Genomic DNA, 9,349 nt, shown 5'->3' with positions numbered 1-9,349 from the left:
TGTATCAAAGATGCAAGCTACTTAACATCAATTCAGTGAGGGTGAACCTTTTATAAATAGCATGAAAATATGGGTTGATGAAAGATGTCCAAGATCCTACTAGTAGTAGGACCTCTTTTGCACATTAATGTACTGAAATACTGAATTTAAAATATAGGTATGAAATTATTCCATTTTTTCAAGACCTATTAGATACCTTCTGGAAGTTTCATATTTCAGTCCAAGGAATCCTTGGAGCTGAGAGCAAAATCTGTTCAGAAATGTAACCTCTACAAAAGCTTCCAGGAAATTTCAGAAAAATATCATCTTCTAAAAGTTGATTGATTTGCCAAATGATGCAGCCAGGTTGGCTTCTCTAAAAGCTTCGGATAAGGTCAGAGTACGTGGCAGACTCCACTATACCTTCACAGGATGCTCCGTCTTCCAAAGCAAGAGCAGCTTCATTAACCATTTCTCTAGCACCTGGTCTCAGAATACGTGCTCCTAGTACTCTGTCGATTTCTACTCAAGACTCTTCACCACGCCATCTGGGTCAGCGTTTCTTAGCTCTGCTATCCACAGCAAATGGGAATTTCCCAACCTTGTACTCAATCCCTCCTCTGATCGCGAACCCACGCACCTTCAGGATGTGTGCGAGTCACTGATGGCGCACAGCTGCAGTCAATGGCACGGCACCACCACCATCCTCCCACTCGGGTGATGCCTCACCTTCTGCTTTGTGAGCCAGGCTTGGACCAGGGACCACATCGCCAATCGCATAGGTGCTTAGAATTTCAGTTTGGAATCTGCCGTTGACTGGAACTCTCCCTGTGGAACCTAGTTCAATTCCAAGCTCTTCTAGTGCCAAATTCTGAGTAATGGGTCATCGACCGATGCAAACCAAGGGTACATCACAAGTGAGAACCTCGGCTTTACCACCAGCAGCAGCTTCAATAGAAACATCGATCTTCCCACCTGACTTTTGGGGGCACCAAGTCTTTGCCAAACTGAACCCAGTTCTACACCTATTACTCCTGAATCAATAAAGACCATTTTTTTCTGGAACTTTTTTTTAAAGATAAAGCACCTGTACATGACACTATTGTATCTTCATCAGTCATGATTCCAGGAAAAGGAGTGACTTCTGAACCCGAAGCTGTAAGGATGCGCTTTGGACTCCAGACTGTGTCAGGTCTGCTTATGGGTCTCTGAGACCTGAAAGTTGACGACTTCTTTATGTCCGGGAGGCTGCTCCCAGTGACTCTGTGGCCCTCACTATGCCACGAAATGAATACATTGAATTACATCATAAACGCTATGGATACCATTTGGATTACTATGAGAAAACGAGAAAGAAAGAAGGAAAGTGGGGAGGAGGCTCATGAACGTTCAAAGAAGGTGCAAAAGGTGACTGGTCTGAAGGCTAAGCTCTATCACAGACAGCGCCATGCTGAGGAAATACAAATGAAAAAGACTATCAAGATGCATGAAAAGAGGAACACCAAACAGGAGAGTGATGGAAAGACTCCACAGGGAGCACACCCTGCCTATCTGTTGGGCAGAGAAGGACAGTCCCGAGCTAAAGTACTTTCCATTATGATCAAACAAAAGCGGAAAGAGAAAGCGGGAAAATGGGAAGTCCCTCTACCCAAAGTTCGAGCCCAGGGAGAAACAGAAGTGTTAAAAGTTATTCGAACAGGAAAGGGAAAGAAGGAGGCATGGAAGAGGATGGTTACAAACGTCTGCTTTGTTGGAGATGGCTTTCCTAGAAAACCACCCAAACCACTTGAGCCTTGTGACACAAGGAGGCAAGGTTATTTGGGGGAAATATACCCAAGTTACCAACATTCCTGAAAATGATGGCTGCGTAAATGCTGTCTTACTGGTTTGAGAGCAGTTGCGTACAAGTAACTCCTTGTAATTTTTGAAGATGATTCGCCAGTCTGGGAAACCATCATGACTGATGTTTCTGAATATAGCCGGCCTTACATGTCTGCAGTCATCAAAAGATTATTTATTGGGAACCAGCAGTTAGCGTAATGGCTATGTCGCTGGACTCCCACGTAGTCGACCGCGGTTCACGTCCCGGACCCGGTGGCTTAAAACTCACGCTGGGTGCGTGTGCGTACGTGCCCAAGATCCCGAGAGGAGAATGGAGGAGAAAGGATTGCGGCGTGACCATCCCCCCTGGGGGGTGATTTCTCGCTTTCTGTCTCTATGTCTTGTCTGGCGAGCGCACGCGCCCTACAGTGAAAATCTCTCAAAAAAAAAAAAAAAGATTATTTATTAAAGTGTACAAAAACATTGAAGTGGCCTGGTTTTACATAAATAAATAAATAAATAATGTGCTTTGTGTGGATAACTTAGTGCCGCCATCAGCTTTCGTAGCAGTGACCTGATTCTTGCCAGTTCTTTTTCCATACCCATTTACATAATCAGCCCTATTCTGCTTGAGGAAATGGGCACTTCCACCTGCGGGAGCTGTTACTGCAGTCGTCTTCTGCTCCATCATCTTGTCTAAATTCAAGCCAACTCCGGACATTTCAGTTCCCCTGGGTGCAAAATCTTATCCATGGGCCATATGGTAATAATGAGAGTTAGTCAATACAGCCGTAGAAGGAATACAACCAACATTCAAGCTTGTTCCACCAAGTGTTTCATTGTCCTCAACGCAGACTGTCTGAAAGCCTAACTGGGCAGCTTTAATAGCAGCAACACAGCCTCCAGGACCAGAACCCATCGCTGTTACATCAGCATCAATCCGCTGCTCTGCAAAGTTCTCAGCGGCACCAGAAACTCCCCGGAGGCCATGAGATATTTGATTGAAGTGGCCTCTCTTGGCCAAGGAGCAGTACACAAGCCCAGGTCTGCATTTGGCCTCAGTACTTTTCTTTCCACCCCCTTCATTTCTATTTTAAATGGCGATTAATCGGGAAAACTAAAAATCTACCTTTTTCTTCTATACAAATAGGAATGCTAAAAAAAATAAAATCATTTGTCTTAAACTCTTCCTTTTTTTTTTTTTTTTTGGAGAGTTTTTTTTCACTATAGGGCGCTTGCACTCGCCAGACAGACAGAGAGAGACATAGAGACAGAAAGTGAGAAATCACCCCCCAGGAGGGATGGTCACACCGCAATCCCTTCTCCTCCATTCTCCTCTTGGGATCTTGGGCACGCACGCACACGCGCCCGGCGTGAGTTTTAAGCCACCAGGTCCAGGACGAGAACCGCGGTCGACTACATGGGAATCCAGCAACATAGCCATTACGCTAACTGCTGGTTCCCTTAAACTCTTCTTAATGTCTCACTTCCTTCAACACACTATGGTTCTCTTCTTAACCCTGTTCACACAGACTTAATCTCAATTCCAGCAAGCTTTCCTGTAGGTGTTTCATGTTTCAATAATGATATTTTTCTTTTTCAGGCTCTCCTACCCTCAAAATTAAATTCTCAATTCTGTCTTCATTTTTCAAGTAAAATGTCATAGCACAGAGTATTTCCAAATACAGTGTAAGAGGATTTGACACAGGCAGAGACAAAGCCCGCCCAAACCCCAGCCGATGGGGTCCGTTTGCAATAGCACTCTCAATATCTCGACCACGACTGTCCAGCCTCTTTGAAATACTGGTTCCGGGATAGACACCCGCTATGCATCAGATCGATAAGGCAGCTCGGTGCTGCGCTTTCTCTGCAGCTACATGGAAGCCAGTGTCTTTTATTTTCCTCCTGACGGTTCAACAGGACTGACCACCGCTTTAACTGTGTACAGCAGACTATAGTCAAACGAGCCGTGTGACCATGACTCTTAAAAGTCAGCCTCGTCAGACCCACAGCACCCACGATGCTCACGTTCCCCTTGGTGGAACACGCTCGCAGAGAGATGGAACACACAGCGACCTGCGTTCTTCCAGTCACTCCATGACGACAACCAGTAAGAGCAACCACAAGTAGGTGGCTTACCCCCACCCCCTCCCTGCCTCTAGTTTCCTAGTCCCCTGAGGGCCTGCGAGCAAATGGCCAGGTCCTAGATAAACCTGTACAGGGAGGCAGTAGCTCTATAAATCCTATTAAAGTAATAGCATTCATCGCTAAAATTAAACAGCCCCCGGCAAGGCTCTTGTGTCAATAAAACCATTGTCCCTTTGTATATTAAAATTGTATTTATCAAACACAAAGGAAGTCTGAACACAAATGGCAAGAAAAAGGCAACTCATATAGGACAAAACGATGGTGTGTAATAAAAAGATTTATTGTGTGACTAAAATAAAAATTAAATTCCTGTTAAAATATTTATGTGGATGTGGCTGAAACATTCTGCTGAGAGATAAATCGCAGGCCTTTGGCTTCTCCCAGGCATAATTCCTCTATTCTTCGGCTACAAATTCAGGGCTTACGAGATGCTAATGGCACTGCAGTTTCCAGCCATCTCTGCAGACTACTTTCGCTCAGCAGGTGGCGAGAATTTGCATCCATATTTCAAATATACTTCTATCTCATTACTGGCTTCTTATTTCTTTGTGATTTATATCTCTATAAAATTGCAGCTAGTGCAGTGGGGAATGGGATTGCAAAAAGGCAAATTCCGCCTGGGACGGCCATTGATCACTCCCTTCCTCCGTTCACTCCAGGGAGACGGAGTGATTGACAGGCAGCACCTCCAGTGGGGGCGGGTGTACTCTTCTTAAAATAATGCCATTTGAAAGCATTCGGAACGACACAGCTTACTGTTGATGACACTTGCTACTAAGTGGTAATATTTGCGTCACTCCCTCCGTTGAACTGAACTGTGATCTTTAAATAATGTATGTATAGTAGAAAGCCACTCGCTTGGTAACTATTAATTTGTAAGCGTCTTAATCACTTAAAATTCAGAAAGTGCTTTTTGTAATAAGTCTGAACATGACGAATCTATTTGGTATTCATGCAGATGTCACGAGCAATTTCAGAGTTGTCACACCGGCATTCTGTGCCCCTCAGTAGGTATTAGGGCGGCAGCAGTTGTGTCACTGTAGATAAGACTCTTTCACAGTTTCTGTGTCACATTCACCTCTTGCTGGTGTTTAAAATTTAGCTAAAGTAAAATTACATGCTTGTGAAACCTGACAAGTTTGCGGATTTGGAGGCATTTTCTGGGGGCAAGAAAGAACAAGTTGCAGCGAAATCAAAGCCAGTGGGGAGGTAGGTAGGCAAGATAGCTGACTATTACTAGGATTAAACGTAGATATATGAATCTTAATTTGTATGGTAGATTAAAGAATATAAGCCCATATCTTCCCTTCCAGGTCTTCTCTTTTTAGTATTCCATGCCAGAAGAGAAATTAAACATTTAGTAAAATTTTACAGGCCATATGCCCGCATACCATTTAAAAATATGTACCATGTTTTTAAAATTCACGGATGCTTTTAATAAATTTCTAAGCTAAATTAAAAACATTTTGCCATTTGAATCAACTATAACTGCTATATTTAATGAAGAGGTGTTTTGTACTGAGGTCTTTAGAATGTTTTTATTGATTATCACACAAATCAACAGGTCTACAAAATAAAGAGAATGTTGATACAATGAACACATGTCCACAGGAGGTGTGGTGCAGCAGCTCGGCAAAGTCACAGAAGATGGAACTGCATGCTCTCTCGTCATGTCTCAGGACATCAGCGTCCCTGCACGCCCCTGCTGGGCAGCGTTTCCTCCTTCACACCCAGCAGCAGTGGGAGGGTGTCCTTGCGGAGATCACGTGGAAGAAGAAACCTTCCTTCTCCAAGTCCACAGGACATATCCCCCTGTGGACCAGCAAGTGGCATGGTGGTCAAGGTGCTTGATCTCACATGGCCGACTGCACAACTGAGTCCGAACCTGCAGCATGAAAACATGCCAGGCGCATGTACATGCATGTCCAAATTCCTGAGAAGAGAATGGAGGAGAAGGGATTGCATCATGACCACCCCACCCCAGGGGGTGATTTCTCACTCTCCCTCTCCTGTCCATCTCTCTGGAGGAAGCACATACTCCATGGCAAAAATCCTCCGTCTAAGCTTCCTTGTCCAACGTGGCCCCTGTGCGTTTTTAACTCAATGTCCAGAAAAGCAGGGTACCCAGAGTACCTTAAGCTAATCGGGGCCAAACCCTGAGGCTAGAGACGACTGTCAAACCTATGGAATCAGAGCGGCTGAGAGGCCCACGAGGGCCCTGCTGGGGCTCTGTGAGGAACAAGAGTGCGGAGCGGATGCGGGTGAGGACACCGACGGGGCGGGCTCTGGCACCGTGCACGATCAGTCCACAGTCTCACTCACTTCTCAGTGCGGTCTGAGGTCCCAGACATCGAAGGGTCCAGGTGTCTAAGGTATAAAGAAGTTGAAAAATGTTTTGGAACTCTCTCTGTCAGAAAAAATAGAGGAAGACTTGAACCAACGTCAGGTAGAATCCAGATAAGCAGGACGTCCCCGGATTCTGACGAACCCTCTTGTTTGTGAGCGTCCGTGACCTGCTTGCACCACTTTCCATCAGAAACTTGCTAATTAAAATTAGAAACAATGTAGAAGACGTGGAGATCATGTTCTGACCCATTTAGAACTAATTATCCCGTTTCATGTGAGGAGCCAGAATCAGATGTGTTTTGATTTTCCTCTCTTTGTTTTCTAGATACTACAGGCTTACCCATAGGCCCACGAGGTGAGCTTTCAAGCTGCTTTCTATCTCCCTCAGGTGCCTTGGAGGGTCCCTGACAGAACGATTAGCTTGTTGAGGCAGGATTTTTTTTTTTTTAAGAGATTTTTGCTGTGGGGTGCATGCACTCATTAGGAGAGGTGGAGAGAGACAAAGACAGAAAGCAAGAACTCAGTCCCCAGGGGGGATGGCCAGGCTGCAATCCCTTCTCCTCCGTTCTCCTCTTGGGATTTTGGGCATGCACACACACATGCTGGGTGTGAGTTTTAAGCCGCTGGGCCTAGGGCTCAGACCCCAGTCAGCTACATGGAGTCCAGTGACATAGCCATTACGCCGTCTGCTGTCCTGTGGCAGGAATTCTTATCGTCTCTCCTTCTCTCCTTTATATCCTCTTGTTCTAAGAATACTGCCTGGGCAAAGCAGGCATCTGATACGCACACATCGAATGACTAGATGAGTGAGAAGATGAATGGAGAGTAGTTTAAAGCCGCGGCCTGGCATGAGTCTGGGCAAGGCGGTGGTAACTGATACCGGAGAAAGGTCAGTGGGCCTTAGATTTTCAGTAGCCTGCAGGGTCTCTTCTGCCCAACAGAGCAATACTTCAGTCAGCGGGTCTCAGAGGTACAGCCAGGAAGCACAGACCAGCTGTGCAGACTGCTCTGCAGCCTTGGGCTGTCCCTCTCAGCCATCTGACCCTTCACCACAGCCCGCGAGAGCACGGTCCAGAACCCACCAGGAAGAGCCACAGTGAGAAGCTGGCCTTCCTGGGTACATTGAGGGGAGCCACACACTGAGGGACAGGGCTGCTAAGCATATGTAATATGGTCCTTAAAGCAGTCTTACTTAAAGACACCTAAGAACCAGTATTTGAACAGAACATCATGAGTTAAATTTGATTGCATGAGCGTTACACCAAAGGCTCGAGGCTTTATCTTCTTTAAGAGACAGTCTTATGACTAAAGAAAACCTAGTTTCAAGGTGGTTTATGCTTCAGCAAGTCTTAAGACTCATTGATTTTTCTAGGGATATGCTGTTGAGATAGATGGGCTCTGGACATCTCATAAAGGTTCACAACCCGGGTAAGTTTGAATCACATCACCCTTCCTGACACAGACTCTGATTTTTTATGCTGTCTCCCAGAAGTTAAAGATCGTCAGAAGCAGACATATATGTTTATATAAACTCGGTATAAAAAATTAAAACATCCTATTTCCCAGAAGTCCTCTGTAGGATTTTTTGTTTGTTTTAATTTGCTAGAGGACTCACGTGCTCACCAGAGACAGAGAGAAGGAAAGTAAGAAAGCACCCCGTGGGGGATGGTCACACTGCAATCCTTTCTCCTCCATTTCTCCTGTGATCTTAGGCATGCCTGCACCCCTGTCCCCCTGCCCACTGTATTTCTCCAGCTCCTGGATCTACTACGACTTAAACCACCTGGTCAGCCATGTGAGATTCAGCCTCCTTAGCCACCACATCACTGGTTGACCGCCCTGTTCTTTAAATAAATAAATAAGTTTTATTTATTACATGAGCAAGAGAAACAGAGAAAGAGAGGAGAGGAGAGAGAGAGAGAAAGAGGAAGAGGGAGCGGGACAGCATCCCTGACGGGGTATGGATGCCATGATAAGATCACAGACAAGAACGTGCCCTGTGCGTGGGGAGCTCTCCGGACCCAAGCGGGGACTCTCCCCACGCACCCCTGCCTCACAGGCGTGGTTCACTGTGGCACCATCATCTGGCCCCACTGTGTGCTTCCATTGATTGTAATCTATTTTTTAAACAAACAAACAAACAAAAACAACGACTATCTTTAGTACACTGATCACTTTTCCCTATAGTTTTAAACCTAAGAACATAGCTCTGCAACGGCGTAGTTTACGTTTTGCCTATGGTGAGCTAAATAGATACACCACTGTGCATGCATGTATACGTATACACACATATTACTATATATAACTATGTACTCAGACACATACATGCGATTCATTCGTGTAGAATATAGAACCGAAGCTCATTCATTTTAACTAGTTGTGTGTGCATTTGGCTATCTGACTTTACCACAATTGATCCATCCATTCTTCTAGTAATAGCTATTTAGATTTGCTTAGATTTACCAGCTGGGGTTCTTGCAAATCATACGATTTGCTTAGATTTACCAGCTGGGGTTCTTGAAAATTATGTTGCTATGAATGTGTGTGTGTATCTATATATTTTTTGATGCAAATATACGCAAGATTTTCTAAGGAATATAATCAATATTGGAATTGCTGGACCATAAATAGGCTTCTCTCCAACTTCAGTAGATATTGCACATCAATTTCCCCAAAAAGCAAATTCGGGGACAGGAATTCCCAAGCAGGAAGCTGCCCGGGGCGTGTCCACAGGCGCAGCACTGGTGGGAGGCGAGAAGGAAGCGAGACAGAGGCCCCGGTCGCAGGTGCGGAGTGCCTCGAGGTGGCGAGGCCTGGGAGTTACTGCGAGCTGAGCCACGGGTCAAACCACTGTGAGCCTCCTCGTCTAGCCACTAGATGCAGGCCTCCCACCAGGGCGTGACCTTATGTGGAAAGCCACTCTTCATCTGAGGACAGCTCCTGGAGAGCTGAAAGCTGAGGGCAGTTGTGCCAGTGCGCCTTCCAGTGGGTGGGCAGGGAGCCTGCTGTGCCGGGGAGAGGGCTGAGACGCGGGGTAGGGGACCGGTCTCTGCAG

At 45.7% G+C, this 9,349-nt stretch overlaps 2 pseudogenes; one reads left to right on the top strand and one right to left on the bottom strand.

Moving 5' to 3' along the window:
- Positions 1–263: 263 nt before the first annotated feature.
- The window catches only part of LOC102501808 (dihydrolipoyl dehydrogenase, mitochondrial-like), a 32,888-nt pseudogene continuing 23,802 nt past the window's right edge, over positions 264–9,349 (bottom strand).
- On the top strand, positions 1,257–1,850 carry LOC106733463 (ribosome biogenesis protein NSA2 homolog pseudogene; annotated as a pseudogene).

The sequence above is a fragment of the Tupaia chinensis genome, unplaced genomic scaffold (genome assembly GCF_000334495.1).
Source record: "Tupaia chinensis unplaced genomic scaffold, TupChi_1.0 Scaffold143802_1, whole genome shotgun sequence".
Taxonomy (NCBI): domain Eukaryota; kingdom Metazoa; phylum Chordata; class Mammalia; order Scandentia; family Tupaiidae; genus Tupaia; species Tupaia belangeri.
This window is presented reverse-complemented; position numbering and strand designations above follow the sequence as displayed.